General features: G+C 36.8%; 1 protein-coding gene across 8 annotated transcripts in view; it reads left to right on the plus strand.

The window, feature by feature from the left end:
* The window catches only part of large2 (LARGE xylosyl- and glucuronyltransferase 2), a 119,539-nt gene that overhangs the window by 63,795 nt on the left and 30,391 nt on the right, over positions 1-25,353 (plus strand). For 7 of the 8 annotated variants that reach the window (XM_016462691.1, XM_016462766.1, XM_016462620.1 and 4 more), the window contains exon 2: positions 5,628-5,726. The exons of the other annotated variant lie outside the window; for it this stretch is intronic. The gene's annotated coding sequence lies outside the window, so the exon portion shown is untranslated. The remainder of the gene's footprint in view (positions 1-5,627; positions 5,727-25,353) is intronic. 8 annotated transcript variants of the gene reach the window in all.

Raw genomic sequence — 25,353 nt, forward strand, 5'->3', positions numbered from 1 at the left:
ATTAAATACCACCGATTAGTGTTGTCACGGTACCAAAATTTCAGTATTCGGTACCAATACCAGTGAAAATCCACGGTTCTCGGTACCAATTTCTGTACCAAAGCAAAAAAACAAAAACATGCATCATTTATTCCATTCTATGGACATATTTAATTTTAAAGGGCTTTCAGCCAAGAATAACAACTAAGTTAGCTAAAAAAATAAAAAAATAAATAAAAAAAAAAGCCCAGAACTGCTTTTATGACTGATATCACACAAACAATGTTAACCATTTGTACATTCTCTAACACGCATATTTTAGATTCACAATTCAGTTGTTAGTTTGGCGTGTTTCCTCGTTTTGAGGTCGCCATGTCTCAGTGCTTTTATGAAGAGAGCGCATCTGCGCACCTTTCGGATAGCGCATCAAGAACCGGGTTGACCGGGTACTTGGTACCACCGGTACTTAAAAAATCCTTTTCATTTTTTTTGTACCGACTTGGTACCGAAGTACCGGGTCTTTTGACAACTCTACTACAGAGGGTCAGAGAGCTCTCAGATTTAATCAGAAATATCTTAATATGTGTTCCGAAGATGAACGAAGGTCTTACGGGTTTGGAACGACATGAGGGTGAGTAATTAATGACAGAATTTTCATGAGGGTGAGTAATTAATGACTTCATTATTAATAGTTAATAGAATTAATAGTTCATTTTTGGGTGAACTAACCCTTTAAGTAGACTTTTCCACTTTGTGATGTCAAATGAATATCCTTACTTTAAAGTACATTTTAAATCATTATGTTTTAATAAAACATCATAAATTAAACTTAAATAAGATTTAAGTATATTTTAGTTTATCATAAATGCTTTTCAGTACATTTGCCAGTACAATTTAACCATATTCCAAAGACAATAGAAGTAATTATACTATATGAGTTATACAAATTATATATAAAGTAGTGCTGTCAAACGATTAATCGCGATTAATCGCATCCAAAATAAAAGTTTTTGTTTACATAATATATGTGTGTATACTGTGTATATTTATTATATATATATATATATATATATATATGAATACAAACACATGCATGTATATATTTAAGGAAAATATGTTATGTTTATATATTAAATATATTTTTATATAATATAAAATATAAGAATATAAATATATAAATGTATATACATGTAATTATTTTCAAAATATATACTGTATGTGTGTGTATATTTATATATACATAATAAATATAAATAGTACATAATATATATATATATTATGTAAGCAAAAACTTTTATTTTGGATGCGATTAATCACGATTAATCGTTTGACAGCACTAATATAAAGATGCACTTAGGTCTGACTTAAGTGAGTAAAAAAAATCACTCTTAAATATTTGCATGTCATATAAATGTAAACTACAATGCCGTTTTAATTAATAGCAATTAACATGCAATTATTTGGCATTATTACAAAGTGCACTTTTTAAAAGTTAAAGAAAGAGTCATAAAAGTGTACTCTTTTTAAACATGCTTAAGTAGCCTTGCATTTCATTAATATGATATTATCTGAAATGACAGTTAAGATTTCAGGTACACTACAAGTGCACATTTAATACAATTAAGTGTACTTCTTTTTCACAAAGGTACTTTAGTAGCCAGTCAGTACTGAATACAAGTTTTATAACTTTTTTGTTTACCATCTTTGATGATTTTGACATTGTAATTGAGCTCATCAAAATTAATGGTGGGATTGGTATCTTTGTGAAGGTATCTTAGTGATCATTATAATGGAGCCTATACCAGCTCTAGCATCAGATGCATGCCTAGGATGTCTTAAAATGCTAAGGTAGACTGCGTATTAGGTTTGGGAACAAAGCTTAAGTTCTCCACTGAGGAAGAGCCCTGAGGAACCAAGGAGTTGTTGTAGTTAGTTAGCTTAGTGGCAGGGCAGCTTATCTGATTAGAGTGTGTTTGCCTGACCTCTGCCTCTCTAATGTATTTCACGCTGAGGTGTCTTGAATTGAGAGCATGCGTTGGTATAATATGGAGCAGAGCTATGTGCCACATACACACTCACAAACACACACACACACACACACACACACACACACACACACACAGATGTGTGTTTGATTATGAGATGAAGACCCTCTCCTCAGCTGCTGGAGTTTCATTTGCCATGGCAACTCTTTGATTGACTGAAGATTGATTTGAAGGATAGGAGCAGTTATGGCAGGTCACTAACAGAATAAGGCCTTTTGATTGGATGATTGACTGCTTTGTTCATGCCAATGACTGATGAGTTGTTTTACTGGATATTAAACTCCGGCATGCCACTGTATGCATGAAATGCATGAAATGGCCTTATCCACGCACTACATTTCAGAAAGAAATTTATACTTTATTATTTCAGCAAGGATGCATTAAATTGATCAAAAGTGGCAGTAAATACATTTATAATGTAAAATAAATCTATTTCAAATAAACACGTTTCTATTCACCAAAGAATCCTAAAAAAAGTTTTATGGTTTACACAAAAATATGAAGCAGCACAACTGATTTTAACACTGATAATAATAAGAAATGTTCTTTAAAGTCGGCATGAAATCAAAATTGACAATTCTTATTTTTTTTTATGGAATACTGTAGTGTTTATTATAAATAATTTATCCGTGCACTTCATTTTTTTTTTTTTTTTTCATGTGCCCTCGTAATCTTTAATCAAAAACGTTAAGGGTGCAAGGGCGGAGCTATCTGGAACTGCCAACAGCTGCAGTGACATCAGTGACGTTTGCGGGGAAAAGCTGAAGCTGATGCTTCTTTATAGCACTTTATAACTTTATAGCACTGACACCAGTCATGAGGGAGTACGTTACCCTTAAACATTGAAAAGATATTAGGATATTACGACAACATTACTCTTAGGACATCGCAAACTAATTTTTTTTTTCATGAATATGACTTAATTTGATGGAGGACGTGCTCAGTCTCTCTCTCTCTCTCTCTCTTTCTCGCATGTTTTGTGCCATTGATCGTCGTCGTCATCCTTAATAAATAAAACATTTATTCATGCTTGGGTGTCAGCGGTGAATCCAGTGGAGAGAAAACCCCCACCACTAACTACAAACTGGCATCTTAGATCTGCCTCCGTTTTGTTGGCAACGCCCCCAACTTCCAACGATCCAATACATTTCCGAAGGACGAAATCAAGTCCCTCCCTCTCATTTCAGACGCCGTTTCACTCGGATATACGTCACAGTAGAGAAGAAAAGACAATCGCAACTTCCGTTTCATGCCGACTTCCTAACACTAGAGCAGCATATTAGAATGATTTCTGAAGGATCATGTGACACTGAAGATGAGTAATGATGCTGAAAATTCAGCTTTGCATCAGAGGAATAAATTATATTTCAAAATATATTAAAATAGAAAACAGTTATTTTAAATTGCAATACTATTTCATAATATAAGTGTTTTTACTGCATTTTTGATTTAAAAAAATAAGAAGCCTTGGTGAACATAAGACGCAGTTAGACACCTAGACATTTCTCACTCAGTTTAGGGCTTTCAAATATGACAGATTATATTTTATATACCCATGGACGTATTATATAGGCCTGTATATAAATGAAAGCATGGTAATTGATATCAAATGTATTTACAAAAGTAAACTATCTCAAATTTTAATATGCTCAGGTTTGGTCTGTGTGTGATGATGGTCAGTCAGTCCCAAACACTGTGTCTGTGAATGTAGCCTTTGGCAGAGACACTCGACCTCATTTTGGTAATCTCCTCAGGGCAATAGACTACCTGTCCCCCCACACTATGGAGAGATATCGCTTCCCCCAGGCTTCAATGACTCTTCAATTATCTTCCACTCTGGTGTCGTAATGACCCCTTATTATGCTGTTTGGACACAAACTGGAGTGACAGCACTGCAATTAAGAGTCACAGAGGACCCTGCAGACCACCTCAACTTGCTGTGCACAAGCACCACAGGCCACTATCACGTCCCTCCCTCAGAACCTTGTCCTGTGATCAGAATCTTGGAATTTTGGCTGAAATTTTAAGGCTCTTGTGATGTGTGGTTCACAGACCCAGATTCAGAATGTCAGGTATTCAGTTTATATAGCATTCCTGGATTGAAGGCCACCTGTCTGTTGTTATGTTCAGCCCAATATTTTAGATGTTTTTATGCTGTAGCATTTGGTGTCTAAATATGCCACATTGGTCAGTGCTATAAACCTTGTGAAAAATAACTACAATTTGCACACCATGAAATATTATGGAAATAATATACTTTAAAAGAGTATCCTTAAGTGTGAACCGATTGTACTGTTTTCAGACACTTAATTGCAAGTTATTTGAAGTTAAATGAAAATGTATTATAGTTAAAATTTATATTAACCCTCATGTAGTGTTCCTGACTTTGCTCACACATATAACAACTTACCCCAAACATTGATAATTGTTGTACTTTTTTGGGATTTTTTTTTTTTTACCACCTTCTTGCACTTAAAATTGCTTTGTAAATTTCTCATTATGTTATATTATTACCAAATATTGGATTCATTTTTTTTTTATCATTAAAGGGCTCAATGATCTGAGGTCATACACCTCAGTTTTTGAGTGAAAAAAAAGCATTATTTGTGAATAATTTTGAAAATGTTCAATCAAAAACTGAGGTGCATTTGAGTCCTATCATCAACCAGTTCCAAAAAGAAAGAAAAAAAAGACACAAAACCTGTGCTTGAAAGAAAACAAGTTGACAATTAGGCCTACAACCAATCAATTTTCAAAAAGAAATACAAAAAGATATTTGGAAGCACCAAACAACACTGAACCTCATTGGCTTTCAATGTATAAACAAAACATTCTTCAAAATATCTTTTGTGTATTAATTAGCTTAGCTTAACCAGCGAGACCTCCTTGGTCAGCCTGCTTCATCAAAATGACAATGCAGGTCAGCTGACTAAGCTTTGCTTGTAAATAGCTTTGCTTTGCTATAGGCCAACACTAAACCAGCTCTAACCAGCTTAGACCAGCATGCCTACAGTTGAAAATCCCCCCTTTGGTTTTCTACAAGTGGTCTGTCTCCTCCTTATACAGTCTCTGGCCTGCACGCTGATCACGCTTTCTCAGCTGGAGCTCTGAGATGTGCTATCCTCAGTTCAACAGGCTCTTGTTGTAGGAGGACACAATATGTCTCTGCATGAAGAGAAATATTGAGAGATAAAGCATGTTTAATATACAGCCAAGCAAACCTGTGAGTCAGAGCTACGTGATGAAAGGACGACTCCCGCAGAGCACAGATGCTGTATCAATTCATGATTTGTTCACTGCACGGTCCTCGGTTTGACCTCTCTTTAAGTCGACCTCAATCAATAGCAATAATCTTACTTGTTAAGTTGCAACCAAACAAACTGATGTGCATTGAAAGAGCATCTTTAAATGCTTGAAATGTATCTCTTGATTTGTGACCCACTTTTTAGGTTCCAAAAGATTCGTTTTTCAAATGTACCGTAGGTGTGTGCGGGACTGAGTTCACCTTTGCACACGAGTTACATTGTAGCCTCGTTTTATGTAATATTTCAAGTACAACAGAAGCTCCATATTTAATGTGGTATTTATTACCTTCTGTTGCAGGTTGCAGAGAGGTTGAAAGTAAAGGTTTTCCCGTGATTACTCAGTCTGGGTCAGCAAACACGTCTCTTCTGCATCATAGAGCTTCCAAGACGCATTGTGGTGAGTCATCGGTGGAGGTTTATTTTTTTATTATCTGAAATATTATTCTGAAGGCCTTTTCCCATAGTTTGTTTCAATGATATGTTGTGCGCAGGTTAAGCATTGTGAGGTTAAAACACTTAAACTTTGACCCCATTGGCTGCTGACCATTTGAAGCACAGCCAAAGATTACTGGACAATTTACATGATTATGTGGGCGGTGTTGGCATGAAAATGAACAAGATGGATAGAGACTGATCCTATGCGTCTAGATACAATAAGGGTGCAAACTGCCAATGGTGGGTGCATTGAAATGGCCGGGAATTGTTTTGTAGTATTTAGAATTTTTTTCATGAATAAATGTATGTTTTTGTCCTTGTGACAATGGGATTATTTAGCTGTTTTCCCTGTATAATTGAGACAATCTGTGCAGCACTGTCATTGTGTCAATCATAGATATGCAAGATGAGCCAGTCTCTTTCTATCTGGAAAATGGCACCTGTGAGTAAGAAAGGATGGACACATTGTGCTTCTTACCAACATTTTATGTTTGGGTGGCTTACTGTGAGGAATCTTTCCAACCCAGGCTCATGAAAAATAAATTCCAGTGGCAATATTTTTGCAGAAATTATATTTTGTTGCTTCTTGCATGTTTGGTGGTAGTTTGAAAGTGAACAGTCCAGTGAGTGTCTGTAAAAAGCATGTTCAGTGTTCTTTAAAACATGACCGTGCTAACATTTCATTATTTGGAATGAATCAACTCTACACTAAACCCAACTGATAGTGTTAAAGAAAGAAAACGTGAGATAAAAGCACATTTGCTCAAGCAACCATGCCGTTTTGCCTTGATTTGACATGGTTTGGCTTTTTTGTTGTACAGTGTTTTGTGGAACTTGTTTTCGAGCGCATCACATCACAAGTGCAATGCTATACCATGTGCGCTACTGAGCAATTTTACTACATTGGAAAAGACACACATATGGAGCTGGTTATGTGATGCACATTAAAATGTATTAGTTTACAAATCATGCACTATGATAAAAGTGCTTTGAGGTGATACCATAGTATTGTGTAAGTATCCACACGGAAATACGTCTTTATTAATCAATAATCTGCCCCAAAATTTGTGAGAAAAGCAAAAAAAGTTGTTGGTGTTTAACTACCACGAGTGTTCATTTCAGCTGGAAATTTCTTCTGATTGTTAAAGTTTTTTTTAGAAGATATGCAAGTCACGGCAGATCTTTTCTTCGGTACACAGTTTGTTTTGATTTTGTTGCTACAAGTTATTGGTAAGTGGTTTAATTGGCAGTTGCTAATTTTGTACGACACAATGTCAAGGCATATCTTTTTCACTTTCGGCAAACTTTCAGAGCAATCGGCAAGACTCTTTCCTTTCTAAACTCATATATGTTTACTCTTTGTGTTGTCTATGTTCAAGGTTTAATGTCTAGACATCTTACTTAGCAGCCCTGCCATGATGTGATCTGCAAAGCTTTTCATGCGGAGGTTAAAGTGGCACATGATGTTTTTGTCAAGAGATGTGTTGAAGCTCAGACATGAGTCATGTGAAAGGGCCTTAACACCTACAAATGATGAAAAAAGTCACCATGTCAGATCAGCAAATGTTAAATAAAGCTGTTTATTTGCTCAGAATCAAGCTGGTCATCGTGGTTGTCAGGGAAACAAATCAATGAAATGCTAAAGCCCTAAACAACTCACTTAAATGTTATGTATTCCCATCTAAAGTGCAGAGATGCACACTTACATACTTTTATATCCACAAACAAACAATCCGTGCAACTAGAACATTTAAAAGGGTGCATTAGCTGAGCTCATGAAATATTGATTGTTACTCATTATTTAGTTTTATCTCTGATAATGGCTTTTGGGTGCTTTGCTATCAGACTCTTTAGAGGATCTGTTATGTCTCCGGTCAAGCCGTTGCATCTTCTGGATTGGAGTTCAAGTTACATCCGCTTTCAGGAAGAAGTAGATATCAAAATGTTAAGCGCTGATGTATTAGAAGCAGCTGATGGTTCATCTGTCGCAAATGTGGTGTTTTTTTCATCAAAAAGAACCCATTGATTCTTTTTGTGCTGGAACGCTACTGATGCTGATGGTTTCTACAGTGTGTAGGCAGGTTGCTAGAAAATTAGCATGTGTGGAGGTTGTGCAGACCACAACCCACAGGCTGCCCTTGGCTTCGAGGAGGCTGAGAAACCATAAAGGCTCCTGAGAGCCCCTGCTGATAAATGCAGCTTAGACCGGCATGGATTTCCATGCTGGTCTAGGTTGGTCTGTGTGGGTTAGAGCTGGTAATGGAAGATCAACCTCTGAGCAATACAGATTTTCTCTGGGAACCAGAAAGACCTCCAGAAATGACATATTTCACCAGAAAGGCCATGTTGTTTACCTGTACTGTAAAACTTAGCTGGTGAAGCTGGTTTTTCTGATGAAACTAGAAGTCTTGCTAGTTCCCAGAGGAAAGTGCACAGGGCTTGCTCTTCCATAGCTGAGGAGACTTGCAGTTATTTTTCATGCAAATATCAACTTTGTCTCAGGTTTATGTCTCAAAAATTAAAATAGCCACACCTGAGACAATATTTACATCCTGTAAATTATCAGATTTTGTTGATAGCACAGCCCCATAACCCAAACAATTTTTTTCTCTATTCCATTTTTGATTTAGTAATCAAAAACCATGTGTAAATTTTTTTTAATTTTTTAAACGTTTAACAAGACTACATTTTTAGGCACCAATGAAATTTGGGCTGTTGCTTTTAAGAAATACTTGAAAATGGATATACGAGCAAGTCAGAACATATCTGCATTTGTGCAACTTGAGATTGTAGATGATGCAACTCTATGCTATCCTGAAGAACATTTTTCTGCACATCGCTCAGGAGACTTGGATCTCTTTTTCATTTAACTTTCAACTTTATTTCAGGTTCAACCCTAAAATTATTTAGAAGAAATAAAAATAGACATAACTTAAACAGCTTTTACTTAGAGTAAGAGTATAAAGCTATAAAATTAATATAGCTCAGATCATTTGGCAAAGACTTGCTTGGAAGAACTTGATGAGAAATATTGTGGTGTTCAATCTCTGAGGAGAAACATATGAGATTATTTTGGGTTTTCATTCTCTCTCCATTTATTTTCAATTCTGTCTATGAGAAACCATGAAGATAGTTAAGAAGCTCACAAGTTCCTATTGTAGCCTGACTTCATGCTGCTCTGACCTTTCACCTTTCATCATATGTGAGTCAGCAGTCTTGCTCTCCCACAAGGTGCACAACACATATAAGAAAAGGCCCTCCATAAAATAGACCAAATAAATCATGTTCAAGCTCTGAGCCCGTAGGGTTCAAAACAGGATATGTTCTTTTAGGGTGTTTTATAGCCATTTCTAGTTGTTAAAGGAACTTTTATCCCAGTTTCCCGCCGGTACCCCCTGTGTTAATACCTGGTGGTGTTCTCTTTCAACGCTGAATTGGATTGCTTAGGCCTTCGGCGGCGAAACTCGGATAAGCGTGGCAGATGCAAGCTGTAAAGACTGTCCCAGGGCCGTGCTGGTGTGGAGCAGAGCTATCTCTGACAGAATGAGAGATTGCAGGAGCTAGTTCAGATGAGCCTACTGGAGATCACTTTGTTTTGAAGGGCGGTGAAGAGGAGGGGAACGCACTGTGATTCATGCTCCCCTAATGGAAAGCTCTCAGTGCCCTGGAGTACGCACTTCAGTACAACACACTCCCACTTTTCATCCACAGGAAAAACTCTTCTTGCCCCCTTTAGAAGGTGGAGGAATAGGGAAAAAATGCTTTCCTCACATGCAGGCCTCGTAAACGCCACACGATCTTCTGACACCCTGTTAACCCTACCTTCTGAAAACAGATAGTGGCCGGCAGGGATTTAGTCAAGGCTTCTGCTGTCATCCTTTATCATAATTTGATGAAATTTATCACCGTTGGCCTAAAATGCATCTCTGATCGAATTATAGGAGTTCAAACGGAGTGTCTTATGCAAATGACTTCGGTTTAATGAAAAAAGTAACAGAAGCAGATGCCTTTTTAGCCGTACCAGGTCAATTTATGGGGGTTTCAGCCGTGTCTCAGTGGAATGAGCGTTCCCTCCTCTTTCACTCACACAATTGAAGAACAAACTCCTTTAAGCATTTGAGTGACCCGTGATCTCTCGAACTCAGTTCTTTGCAGGGGTCTGAGAGGCATTTGCAAGAAGTGAATTTAAAGTGAATTGAACTCCACTATCTCGGGTGTCAAGGTTTGGCTAGTTAGCTTTGCCAGTCCGGTAGATGCCATGACTAATTTTGCAGTTAAAAATCATGGTTCTACAAGAGCATATTAAAAACATTGTACCCTGAAAAAGGCCTTCTTTCAGTTTTATGCAAATAAATATTTAATAAGATTGAAGAAATTACAACAGCAATATCATATAAAGGATTTTTATGCATTTGGCAGACACTTTCATCCTTGGTGTTGCTGATGCCTTGCCCTGTGCCAGCTGAGCCACAGAAATATATACTGCTGTTGTATTGAAATAATAATAATAATAATAATAATAATAATAATACATATTATTAATATTAATAAATTATGCTTAGTTATATGTTGCTGCATTCAGAAGGGCTAATAAAAATTATAAATAATTTAAATAAAAATAAATCAATAATAATAATAATAATAATAATAATAATAATAATGATGACAGAAAAATGTGATAATTATAAATTCAGTATGGCTTATAAAAAATAAAAATATTTATATACCAATAACAATAAATCAACAAAACTATTTACTTGTATGAATTATTATTATTAGTTTAGTTTTAAAAAAAAAGGCTGCATTCCAACAAAAAAAGTGTTATGGAAAGTTGACTGAGACATAGTCGCAACTACAATGGACGAAAATTAGGTCAGGGACCTTAAAAGAGATGTGGGTTCATGTTTTGGTTCAGAGATTTAGGTTATTTTAAAGAAGACTGTAGTGTCTGTTTTAGTAGCACTATTTTTTGTCCTTGTGTTTTTTTTATTTTTTATTAGAAAAGATATCACGCCCAGTAATGTATCCTCAAACACAAGATGGCATCCAAAAAAGCATTCATATCTGGTTCGCCTGATAATGCTAACTGGCTCCTGTGAGATCCAGTAAAATCATTCAACGTCTGAGTGGGAGTGTGTGTGTGTGTGTGTCATTGATGGTGAAAGAGAGTTAGAGATGCCGTTTGTAAATGAGAGATGACAGTGTAAGACATGACAGCTCCCTCTCAGTTTTATCCGATTCGTATTTGTTATGTGCAAACAGGCTCATGAATTATGCAAAGGCAGGTTAAATGATGTCACAGATGCAGAATAAGCTCAGTGTTTGTTATTGATATGCATGTGCTGCTTCCGTGAAAGTGTGATGTGTTTACTGTGAGGGGAAGTGAGTGCATGAAGCCTCCTGCTATTTTGTGGGCTATGAAACTGGGAGACATGCACGCCTCGGTTGGATAGTGAGATCGAGAAGATTTAAAGAGACGAGTTAGGCTCTGTAGCCACAGAAGTGGCGTCCCAGTAGATAGATAGTTAGTGAACCCAAGATCTGGGCGAAAACAATATTGGCAGTTTCCGTTCCCCCGCTCACAATCTGCTGTCTATTTACCAAGTTGAAGGCCAGGCTGCCTGCACAAACTCCCAGGTTCAAAACACTGTTGTTATGTAGGATAGCTTCAGCTTTTCTTTGTGGAAAATGAATGCGTAAGAATATAGATTAAGGTCTACTCAGGGCGAGATGGAAAGTCCTCTGACCTTCTAGACTGCCGACTCATTCTTATACAATAGACTTTTTAAACAGCTTGTGAATGTGTCTATCGACTTTCGCTGTGAAGCCCATGCAGCCTGATTGGATCTTGCACCGCACCATCTGAGACCAGAAAAAAAGATATTCTGCGTAAGTGGTCATGATTAATTCTCAGAAGGTCACAGCAGATGTCCAGCAGAGCTACAGCCCTGGATGTGAGGTGTTAGCACTGCAGACCTTTCAAAGGCCTTCACAGCCACAGTCAAATTATGTGTTCAGGTACTGGTGGTTTGAATCGCTCTCCCATGCTGCTGTTGAGAACACATCAGAAATCTGCCTCTGATTTCATTTTTCATTTCGGAAATTGCATGACCGTGGGAGCCTGGCCAGGGACCAGCAGATATGAAGTCAGTAGATGAACCTTGCTCAAAATGATAGATGGAGATGGTGAGTTTGCATTTGTCATTAGTTATTTGATCCTGATTCATTGGAAAAAACACACCTCCACCTACATTTTTACAAAACTCATATATATACTCAATACATATACAAAACTTTGCATACAATTCACTGCAGTTTCCAGCTGAAAAATGAACACTAGTGGGAGTAAAACACCAACAACATTGAATCCTATTCACATACATTATGATTACAAGGGTAGATGATCAGTTAACTCTTTCCCCACAATTGATGGAACTTTCTGCCATTTATGACGACACTTCACTGCCATTGATGGAATTTTCTGGCAATCCATGTTTTCAGTGTTATATGGTAGGGGGCGCTATTACGCATCTTCTGAAATGGTACAGAATCTCTGGATCGAAATATTTACACACATCTAATCTAACACGACCATCCAACATTCAACAGCATATAAATCATATCTGCATAACATTACTGAATCCACAGAGATGTACTGTGCAAGCTTTGAGGGTGTTGATGGGCATGATTTACTTCATCTAACACGACCATCCAACATTCAACAGCATATAAATCATATCTGCATAACATTACTGAATCCACAGAGATGGACTGTGCAAGCTTTGAGGGTGTTGATGGGCATGATTTACTTCATCTATGTTTTGATCGTCGTTCTGAATCCTATCTGGACCTATCTTTGACAAAAATGTTATTTTCTTGGCTTTTTGTTCAAAATGTTGCTTTTTTTAAATGAAACTTACACACATTCGAGTGTTGATAAACAAGTATGAAGCTAAAACTTTTTTTGTTTAAAAGCAGTGACTTTCTGCTTTCTTTTGATATATCATATGTTCAAATAATAAATCTTACAACAAAATATTCTGAGTGCCATGGATTTTTGTGAAACTGATCAAAAATTCTGGTGCTGGCTAGCAACTTAAAAAAAACATGCTGGCACGGAAATAGTTAAGACTTATTTTTACACAGTTCCTTGCACAATATTATATTATGAGCTCGAAACATATTTTTGATTTGTAAACTAACATTTTATGCTTGCATCGCATAACTATTTCCATATGTGTGGTTTTTCTGACGTAGTAAGCTTGCTCAGAAGCACACCTGATACTGCACTGTATTTGTGATACGAAGCGTTCAGGTACGAGCCCCATGAAACATATGTCACAATAAAAGACCTTAAAGACTTGAAGAAAGAAGTTAAAATGACATGGTTGCATTAGTAAATGTGTTTTATCTCATGTTTGATTTCGTTAGCCTTATCGGTTATGTTTAGGGTCGGGTTTTGTGTAGGTGGTATGTTATTTTTGAACGCGAAAGAGCAATAACCTTTTAGCGTCAGGCACCGGACATTTAATTTACAAACTGCCTTGTTACATACAATACAATACAATACAATACAATACAATTTTATTTATATAGCACAATTTAAAAACAACCAAAGTTGACCAAAGTGCTTTACAACACTATACAAACAATGACCAATTTAAAACACACAGCAACAAAAAAATACAATTATAAAACACAAGCTGTAAACATGGGTGAAATTCCTAAGAACAAATTCATAAAACAATAAATCAAGGGATATTAAACGCCAAAGAAAATAAATAGGTCTTAAGAGTGGACTTAAAAACAGACAAGGTTGGGGCAGTTCTGATGTGAGATGGGAGACTATTCCATAGTTTTGGGCCAACAACAGAAAAAGCACGGTCACCTCTGGTTTTTAGTCTTGTCCTAGGGACTTGCAACAGATCAGAATTAGTAGATCTGATTGATCTCAACGGAGTGTAAGGCTGTAACAGATCAGTTAAGTACTGTGGGGCCTGATTGTGAAGAGATTTAAAAACATACATTAAAATTTTAAAATCGATTCTATGCTTAACTGGCAGCCAATGAAGTGGGATTAAAACCGGTGTAATAGTCTCATATTTGCGCTTTCCAGTAAGAAGCCGAGCTGCTGCATTCTGAACTAACTGCAAATGAGAAACACAGGACTGAGGAGCACCAACATACAAAGAATTGCAGAAGTCAAGCCGAGATGTTACAAATGCGTGCATAGCTATTTCAAGCTTCTTTAAAGATAGAAACGACTTCACTTTTGAAAGAAGGCGGATATGATAAAACAGGACTTGACCACAGAACTTATCTGCTTATCAAATTTGAGGTTATTATCAAACCAAACAAGTTTATGACACATGTGGTACTGTACGGTGACAGAGATGTAGTTTCGAAATCGTGTACACATTGTTAATTGGGACCAAACACAATGAATTCAGTTTTACTCTCATTGAGGCACAAAAAATTTGTTGCAAGCCAAAGTTTCAGTACCTCCAAACAATCCAATATAGGCTTAATGTCATGCTTATTACCACGCTTTAAAGGGATATAAATTTGGGTGTCATCTGCATATAGATGGAAAGAGATCCCATATTTGTTAAAGATAAACCCTAGAGGAAGCATATAAAGGGAGAACAATACTGGACCAAGAATCGATCCCTGAGGTACACCAGATCTTAAGTGTATCTCAGCGGAGGAATGATGCCCAATATTGACAACATACCTCCTATCAGTAAGATATGACCTAAACCACTGTAATACTGTGCCCCGTAAACCAGCACATGCTTCAAGACGAGATATAAGAATATCATTGTTGACCAGATCAAAGGTCCAACAGAACCAGAGCCATAAACTGGCCAGAATCCATAATCAAAATGATATTATTTAAAACCCTTAAGAGGGCTGACTCCGTGCTGTGGCAAGATTTAAAACCAGACTGAAATTTTGCGTAAATAGAATTGTGAGACAAATAAGATTGAATTTGATTTAAAACAACCACCGTAGTAAGAAATTGTCATTTAGCACCATTGAGTATATTTCACATTGAAAGTGTTGCGAAACATGCAAGAAGTAACGTAATACAATTTTGTAGAAATATCGGCACAGGCACGTTTATCCATGGAGCCTGGGTTGGATTTTTGATCACATTTCATTTCCAAACTGCCACCATACCACAGCTAGCCTATATTAAAACATTGTCAGATTCACATAATCTTTTTTGGATAAAACTGAACGTGCTTTTAGTGCCAGTCACTGGAAACATGAAAGAAGCAACGTAATATCATTTTGCAGAAATGTTGCCACGGGCACGTTTTCCAAATGTGCATGGATTACAGTTATTGATACTACGATGCTTCTCACCTCTTTGTCCTCCAGCAATAAGGGTTAAAGGTCACGCGTAGCTAATAAAAGGGATGTTGAGCTAATGGATGGCTTCACCACAGAAATTTCTCACACGCTCAACACCCCTCAGCTACATATGACCTTTAACCCTTTATTTGCAAGGTGTGAGAAGCTCAGAATAATCACAGTGCCAATAACTAATAACAGACACTAATAACAACTCTCTCCATCTGTCATACTGAGTGCACGCTCAGCATTTTCATCTCCATCCCTGGCGGGGTTCCCATGGTCATGGAAAAATGGGAAACAACAGGGAATTTTGAAATGGCTTGAAAAGTGTATGGAAATGAATCATATCTTAAAAAAAAGAACAGTTATGGAAAATAGTCATATGGCGATTTATACAATACAGATTATAAAGCAGCTTCACGGTAATAGTGTTAATAATAATAGTATTAATGATCTTAAATTATGAAAGAAATACAATTTTAGCTCTAAAAAGGCAATGGTGTTATTATTCAGCTCAATTTAGTTCGGTGTGGATTCATTTTAGTGATCTAGTTAAGATTCAAATAATAGTCATATTTTTATTTATTTATTTGCTGTCTCTATAAAATAATTATTGGAAGTTCATTAGTCAGTGTGTGAGAACCCTGCGCTGGCCAATCAGCTGCTAAGCTCGCATAATACCTCCCCCCTCACCATGGCAACAAGTTTGGTAACTATGGTCAACCTTTCAAAAAGCAGCCTTCTTAATTAGTGTGATTAGCACAATTAGTAAGAGACACGGGCATAAAGAGGACATTCTTTTTTTTATAATGATCCATTGGCTTAATGCGACAGTTTGTCTTGTTTAAGAGTTCAATAAGACTCTGGTGTGGACGTGTGGGTGTATGACGAGCTGATTAAGTTCACTCAGCGGAGGTAAGATGCTGTCTGTGTTATTTTAGTCATGTCTGGGGTCTCAGATACAGTCGCCAATCGGGGATGCAAGCAGCTGACGCTGCGATTGGGTGGAACTCCATTTAGAAAAGCTGTCTGGAGCCGGAGATTGGAGTGACCGCAGACCGAAGAGAGACAGCACTTAGTAGAGTTTGCTAACCCGAAAGCCAAGCTCTCTTGCTTCTCATCCTGCACTTGTCAGGACTAAATAAATTGTCACTTTTCCATCAGCTTTATGTGTGTGCGCTTGTGTGTGTCAGTATCGATTATTTTTGCTCAACACCTCACGGTCCTCAAGCAATATTCTGTTCCCATCAGCCACTGAGAGTCCGGGCGAAGCACAATTCAGAGACTTTTTGACCTCTTGACCCTTGTAAATCCTCTGTGGTGGCCTAGGTGTTATATTTCTTGTTGTTTTGTCATGTCAAAGCCCTCTGTCCTGACGGTCCTCACGAGTTTGTTCACACTTAGGCAGGAGGATTAGAGAGTGTTTTTACTGCATGTTGACATTGTTAACATCATTTCCTACACGAGTCCATGAGTCATAAAATGTGCTGGTGTCTGTATTCCGGCGAGAGAGAAAGACTGATGAACAGAATATAAGGGAAATAGTGAGAAAATTCATACGGCAAGTGTCAGGCAGAGTGTTTTAGTGGATATAGTAGAGGACAACAGAGGAAACTCTCCAGATGATTCAGTGTTTATCCCTCGCACAATGACTAAACTGGAGATTAGTCCTTAAATGCTAAGCTCTGGGTTTCTACAGCTATTATTTTTCAGCGAATTTGTCACGGAGATTGTGATATTGTGTTCACGAGGATTATAAATATGCAGTTGTCGCAGCCGTAAACACATATGCGCCAACGTGTTGGGTGGTGCCACTCATGCGAGCGATGCAAGTTCAGCTCGTGTCATTTCATGATTTATGAGTTATAATGCTTGATTCCCTCCATCATGCTCTGTTTATTCCTTACTATCTGCGAATTCCAAAATGAAAAGAAATCAGAAGAAATCATATTTAGATTTCTGAAAATAATCAGTATAATCATGTAATGAGAACTGGAGGTGTAAATGTGCTAAACTGCAATTCAAGGAATGGAAAAACAATGGGAAAATCAAATATTTTTTGCATTGCTACATTATTTTCATGACAATTAAGTCCTAGTCCCGATGAAATCCATTTTATTTATTTATTCCCCCCACAAATTCCATGTTTTCCATTAAAAATTTTCAAGGTTCAGAATTCATAAAACAAACAATTTATTTAAGTTATTAAATGTGTTTTATCTTTTCAGAAATTCTGTGTATTTTTTCTAAATTCTGTGTTCTATGATTTCATAAAAATCTTTTATCAAAAACAGTGGTAAATCAAATGAATGAATGAAATGTAATAAAATTAAAACTAAACAATTCCTTTTATGCTACAATAGAGGTTTACTCTTTTAATTAAAACATGGACAAAAATTGTATGATATTGTCTGATATTCCTTTTAAAATAATGTTTTAATAATTTGTTTTATTATTATTATTATTATTAATAATAATAATACTCAAAGAAGTACATTCTACTGTACAATAGTAATATATTTCTGTGATTAATTACTGAATTTTTTCAGGTTGTAGAATAATTGTTGAATTTGTTGAAAAATTATTTAATGTATTCTGATTTAAATATTTTTTATTTAAACAATAATATAACAGTATTTAAACAAACTCTATTGTATACAATTATCATTACAAAATTAAAAAAATATATATATATTGTGAAGTGCCAAAAAAAACTTTAAAGTCAAACATTTCACAATGCAAGAAAATGTCAATTTTCTTAAAAGTGGGTTTACTTTTCTTAATGCAAAATCACTTCATTTATGTTCTTTTTGGATTTCTTGGATAAAATGTGAACTGGGCATTTTCATTAGGTTCACTCAATATACGTATATAAGTAGCCACTGTGTATGGTGATGTGATTCATCAGTTGCAGCCAGTTGCTATAGTGTGTGTGTGTGTGTGTGTGTGTGTGTATGTGGCTTAAATAGTTGTTAGAGAAACCCAATGCTCTTCATTCTACACACCCCTCCTCCTCATGCACATGACTCCCCTTGGAGTGATAGATCAGTCTCATCTCCCTCTATGGTGTCTTGGTTTACTGTCACACCTTCCAGTTCCACCCCCAGGCTTCTCCAGTGACCTTTACTTCCTTAACGAGGAGAAAACATGAGGTGTTAACTTATCAAACATTAATTTAATCTTATCCACAGTACAAGTGAGGCAAGGCAAAGCTGGTGCAGGTTTATTGTCAAGGAGGAATGACCATCTCTGATAGCCACACTATCTCACAATAACCAAATATCGGTGAAAGAATAGTGTATGGTGCAGCGTAATAGCTCATTTGCAATTAAACTGGATGGTTGGTTTGGTTGGTTGGATTAATAGTATTGGCTAATATTTTTGACTATATTACATTGTGATAAATAATAAGGAGGTGAAAACTACAATGTTGCAACTTGGTGCAAGTTTAACACTAACCATTCAAAATGCAACCAGTGATTGGCAGACAATTCACATGGCATATGCATTGTTTGCTTGGCATTAACAGCTCCAGCTTCACACATAGTTGATTTTTACACATTGTTTTGTCTCTCTGTCTCTCTCTCTCTCTTTTTGTGTCTTTTAGAGTACAAAACGAGATGTTAAAAACTATCAAAATGGTAACACTTTATTTTAAGGTGACGGTTATACACATTACATGCACTTACTATCTCTAATTTATTTAAATTTGTTACATTCATTATTAACAGAGTTTTAAGTAATTTAATTGATTTTAAAAATAAAATGTTATTGATTGTTTCTTTAGTTTTTGCAGAACCTCTCCGAGGGAAAAAAAAGAGATTGGAAGAAAAAATATATATATTTGATGCATTGCATTTGCTACCTAATGTGTTGCATTCACCCAATAATTTTTTGCGGTTATGAAAATAATGTGAGGTGAGAGGAAAAACTATACACTTATTAAATAAGGTTATACAAGATTATTATACAAGATTATTGTAGTATTTTCACATGTAAATGTTACATGCCATTCCATTTATTTGCAATTATTTGTGAAATTTACTATTTTTTCAGTGTATTTCAATGCTTTTGCAAGAGAGTGCAAACATTTCTTAGCGAAATGCAAGTTTTGCGATCAAACACAATTTCTTGGAGCAAATGCAAAAGCACTGAAATCAATTGTTGTCTATCCCATCTCATGTTTCTTCTTCACCATGTCCCCTCAGGGGCTCCATAGTTATGCTTTCCCTTCAATACTCTTTTCACCATGACGTTTTCACTGTGAAACGGTGAATGTTCAACCTTGAATCCATGTAAATCGCTCCTCCGTGACACTATTTGCAGCACTTTCCATGTGGCGGTCAAAGGATTTGTTGAGCAGAGTGTTAAAAAAAACATGGCATAAGTCACATCAAGGGGTCTTTAGATTAACATACACTAATGGGCTGCAAAATAAAACCAGGAACATTTTAATTCCATATTCTCTTTGTCCAATTTGGATACCAAATATCTTTGAACCTTACAATGTAAGTTCACAGGAAGTGTGTAAATCATTGAAACAGTAATTTTCTTGGTGATACTGAGCAGAGCGTAGAGATGATGTGATTCATTAAGAGACCCTCCAGCTCGTCCGCTGCGATAAGAGCTTCTAATGAGAGCCTGTAGAAATGTGAACGACAAAACAAGCCGTTTCATTGTCTGATAAGAATGCTTGATTACACTCATCTGCGAGCGCATGCGTGTGACAATCTGTCCTGCAGGATCACGTTGCTGGTCAGTGGAGAGGCGAAGCTTCCAAGACTCCTGCATTCCTCCACAACCCTTCTTTTGTCATGCAGCAACAGTTATTTGGAAGGTGACACCCTCCACCCCCCCTCTTTCTCCTAAAGTCCATGCCAGTCATCTTTCAATAAAGGAAGAGAGGGAGGAACGGAGGAGGAGTGAGAGTGAATGAGCCAGCGGAGGTCAGGGCATTTAGTAAATCAGGTGTAACAGAGGCTCAAAGATGGGCTGAAGGTTTTTCCTTCATGGCAAAGTCAGCTTAACTTTAAAAGCAATTACAATAGAGCATAAAGAGAGATTTGGAGAAAGCAAAAGAGAGAGGCTGAGAGGTGGCTTTGATCCGAACGTGAGACGTAAACCTGCGGTGGCACGCTTGCAGAAGGGTGGAGGGAAAGAGGGAGGAGTTTTTTTTCCCTCCTTCCCTCTCAGAAACACATGAACTGACACAGGTAGAGCAGTTCAAAATTTGCCACTAGCGATTAATATCAGCTCAAAATCTCATGCATGTCGGGCGCTGTAACTTCATTCAGCTGTCAGACCGTCGTCAAAGCGCGCTCAAGCTGCCGGACAGAAGAAGAGAAAAAGAGAGAGAGAGCGAGGGAGAGCCGGCCTTGGCGCTGAGCAGAGGTGAAGATAAGTGTGTTCTTTCTCCCCCTTTCAGCTCTCTGAATGCAGGCTTTGTGTATTTTTCTTTTTCTTGCTGTTTTTCTCCCTGGTGATATGAGTCTGTCTTCTATTGTAGTGTGAGGTATTGTCCCACTTTTTCTTCACTGTGTAAAAGTTGCTGTGTTTTTGTGGTGCAGAGATACTTGGGCTTTACAGCACTTTACAGCAGTGCAGCAGTGTGTGTGTTTGCTAATGGGTGTGTGGTGTTTGTTGAGGTGAGGTCCTTTGTGTGTCTGAGGGGGTTGGGTTACTTTAGGCCAGGGACAGCATTATTGGATAAATCTTACAAATAATATATATAGGCTATGTATTTATAAGTGCAACTTTTTTTGTTGTTTTTGAAAATATGTTATTCTCAGCAAGGCTGCATTTATTTCATCAAAAATACAATATTGTAAAATATTATTGCAGTGATTATGTGACACTGAAGACTGTAGTAATGGCTGCTGAAAATTCAGCTTTGCATCATGGGAATACATTGAAAAATATATTTAAAGAGAAGACAGTTATTTTAATTGTTATAATATTTTGTAATAATATTACTGTTTGACTGTATTTTTGATCAAATAAATGCAGCCTTGCTGAGCATAAGAGACTTGCTTTAAAAACATGAAAAAAATAATTTAATTATTCTTAATTATTCCAAACTATTTCACTGGCAAATATATATTCAGGTTAGTCTGTAGTAATTAGTAAATGGCTTTATTTTATTGTATAAATGTTTTATAATAATTTGTTATTTATATTTATGTAAAGAAAAACATTTAGAAATCTATGGTATATCCTCATTGAAATAGCTGTGTAAGTGCGTGCATGTGTGTGTGTGTGTGAGATTACTTGAAGAAAGCAGGTTAGTCTTTTACCCAGTCAGCCTGTGTAACCATTTGAATGGTAAAGGTTCAGACAATGGCTTAATGATTTACATTTTAATTGTCATTAGCTGTGTGGACCTTTGTCATGTGACTTCACACTGGCTTGTTTCACTTAAAAAGAGCTTTGAGGTCAGCCTGGATTTCCTCATTGTGCGGAACAGAGAATTGTAATAGAAAACATTTCACAGGAAGCTCATCTTTATCACTTTAGATGTACTTCTTCTGTACTCACTCAGCTTAGTTCATCTGAAGTTGATCTGAAATGCCCCCTCTCATCTGTTGTTTTGTAGTTTAGATACTTTTTAAATGAAAAGGAGCTTTTTGTGGAAAGAGCTGTTTGCTGATGAACCTTTCAGAGTTGATCAATGTTCCTTTCAGGCACTTCTGATGTTGCTTCCATGCAGGCGAAAAAATGGGCTAAATGAATGGACATCTCTAACTGGAGTCATTGATTTTCAGTATGGCACTGAAGCTGGGAGGAATATGCAGCGCTGATTAGTTTGCCAGACAAGGGCCGCATCCTTGAACAGCACAGAGATTCACGTTCATAGTGGCTCCAAACACAATCCAAAAATAATGAGTGTTTCCAAACATACTGACGCCCACAGAGGTTGAACTTTTTTTTTTGGATTGTTTTCTTGAGACCATGAGGAAGATAAGTCATAACAAAAACATAACACATCTTGACCAAACAAAGTCCTTGAGTAATATGAAGAAAAATAACAGTATTTTATGACCTCTAGATAACTTATAGTAGTAGTCAAAACCTGAAACTGTAGACTAAATATTTGCTATAAAAAGTTTGCCATAAAAAGGTATTAACATTTTGAGGTCAGTATTTTTTTTTTAATGAATACTAGGATTGATATAGGCTAGGTAAGTGACAGTAAAGACATTTATAATATTACATTAAATGTTCTTTTGAACTTTCTATTCATCAAAAAATCCTTTAAAAATGACATATTCCATAAAATACTAAGCAGCACAACTGTTTTCAGTACTGATAGTTATGCCTTATCACCTCACCTCAAGTTAGATTTCACAATTGTCATACTCACACCACTGATAATCTGATTTCACAATGAAATCCCTATTTTTAATTTATCATGTCAGTCATTGTAACTAACCTTTGTTTTAAATAGCTAACTTCAATCTGACATTTACAGTAAAATACCGGCAGCTGTGGTTGCCAGAACATTACAGTAAAAATATGTGAGTACCATTTTAGGTTTTACAGACTTAAATTAAATTCACAGTAAAAAAAAATAACATTTTAATAATTGATAATGTTAATAAACCAACCTATGGAATTACTAATGTCTGTTTTGTACCATTGTAATACACTAACAACCACCAAAAACAGGTGGTGATTGTCACATGATGAATCAAAGTTCATCACAAACAGCTCTTCCACAAGCTGAGGAGGGGAATAGTAATTTATAGAAGGTGCAGAGTGTCATTCACACAAATACTAAACACCATCATGGTAAACATTAATTTAACAATGTTAGATGTAAGATAAAACCCAAAAGTATACAACTGATGAGAAAAAACTAAGATAAAATAGTTATTTCAAAAAACAAAAAAAACAAAAAAACAAAAACAAATGTAAAGTGTGATGCAGGAAACTCTGGGAATGTCAATTTAAGGTTTTTCACTGTAAATTATACAATGACTTATTTTTTTTCACTTCCAAAAAAAAAGCCATTTTAACAGTGTTCTACTGTAAAAATGTATGTTCAGTGTATATAGTACGGAAATTTACTGTTAACCAATTAAAGGTCACATATTTTACACCTTTCTGGAGTTTTTTTTTTTTTTTAGGTTTTGATGTCCTTAAGAATATATATTTCCGGTATAAGTACCAAAAACCATCTCAATATATTTTTACAGCTCCTTTCTCAAGAGTTTATTTAAAGGTCCCATATTTTACACCTTTCTGGAGTTTTATAGTAGGTTTTGATGCCCTTAAGATTATATATTTGCGGTATAAGTACCAAAAACCATCTCAAAATATTTTTACAGCTCCTTTCTCAGGAACTCTGCTGAGAACAGTTTGGCCTGTCTAATTAATATTCATGAGCCTCTCTTCTGATTGGCCTGTTGTTTTCTGAGTGACGCACGGCCAACCACAGGTAACTAGGGTCAGCCGATGTCACAGCGCTAGCTGGAGGCAGCAAAACAAAGGGGAAACTGGAGGCAGCCCATTCAAACCAGCGCAGATTCGGCTACATATGGAGCTTAAAATATCATCTTGTTGTGATGTCGGGTGCCAGACGTAATACAGCCTCAAATTAGAAATTAGATCACATATCTGCTGCCACTGCCAGACAAAAAACCCATGACAGCTGTGGTTAAACGCGATAAAACGAGCAGACTGGACAGAAACGATCGTCAAAAATGCTTGCGTTTGCAGCGCACACTTCATATCAGAAAAGGCTCAATAAAGTATTGTCTTTTGTTGTTATGGGCGCGTCTACAGATTTCTTGCCATATGTCTATGTTTCTTGCATCTTCCACCTCATAGTAACAATCCTGTCAGATCGTCCATCCTTTGAGTGAGAGTGTAACGTTACAGGTCGGCCGATCTGGTTTCGTGGTTAAAGTTAACCTTTTCAACATGTTTCCGTGTTGTTGTTGCTCAGCAATGGCATGGACGCGATGTTGTCTGGGGGTTTGGCAAAAGGAGAGTGGGACGGTGGGCGGTGCTCGGGGTGGTGACTGAAGGCGGTGACTGTAGACTTTTTATGGAAGTCACAACGGTTCGTGAAAAATCACAGCTACTTTATGCAGGCTGTGTGCATTTTACTGTGGACTGACTGTTTTGAAACTTATATGGTAGTTAAATAGCTCCTAGACCGCAGTTATCGTGAAAAAAGCCAGGAAATTTCAGTTTTGACAATATGGGACCTTTAACAGGTTTTTACTGTAGCATTTTTACATTTTTTTACAGTGCACTCTACTGGTGACTGTCATTCATCAGATATTGCTGAATATGCATTGATATTTGATATTTTACAGGTGGTAGTATGTTAATGTGCTCAAATTATGACATCATAAACTAAATTCCTCCCATTTTAATGCTGTGCTTCAACTGGTAAATCATGGTGCTAGTAATGGAAAGGTCATGGGTTCTTAGACAGATGGCCTGATTATAAGAGTGATCAACTTTAGATTGGCCATTTAAAGTTGAAGATGAAGATGGAACCAATTAAAAAGCTGTGTGAGATGGTGTGTTGTCCTGCTGGAACTAGCCATCGCAATATGGGTACACTGTGGTCATAAAGGGATGGACATGGTCAGCGACAATACTCTGTAGCGTTTAAATGATGCTTAATTGGTACTAAGAGCCCCAAAGTGTGCCAAGAAAATATCCCTCACACCATTACACCACCAGCAGCCTGAACTGTTGATACAAGGCATGATAGAACCATGCTTTCATGATGTTTACGCCCAATTCTGACCCAACCATTGAACATCTCAGCAGAAATCAAGACTCATCAGACCAGGAACCCTTTTTTCAATCTTCTATTGTCCAATCTTGATGAGCCTTTGCAAACTGTGGCCTCAGTTTTCTGTTCTTAGATGACAGGAGTGCCCTCCTTTATTTTTCTCTACTGCTGTAGCCCATCTGCTTCAAGGTTCGACGTGTTGTGCATTCAGAGATGCTCTTCTGCATACCTCGGTTATTAATGAGAGCTTATTTGAGTTAGTGTTGCCTTTCTGTCAGCTTGAACCAGTCTGTCCATTCTCCTCTGACCTCTGGGCATTTTCGCCCACAGAACTGCCACTCACTGGATATTTTCTCTTTTTTTCAGGCCATTCTCTGTAAACCCTAGAGATGTCTGTGCATGAAAATCCCAGCAGATCAGCAGTTTCTGAAATACTCAGACCAGCCCGTCTGGCACCAGCAACCACGTTCAA

Source organism: Sinocyclocheilus anshuiensis, unplaced genomic scaffold (assembly GCF_001515605.1).
Source record: "Sinocyclocheilus anshuiensis isolate Anshui unplaced genomic scaffold, SAMN03320099.WGS_v1.1 scaffold297, whole genome shotgun sequence".
NCBI lineage: Eukaryota > Metazoa > Chordata > Actinopteri > Cypriniformes > Cyprinidae > Sinocyclocheilus > Sinocyclocheilus anshuiensis.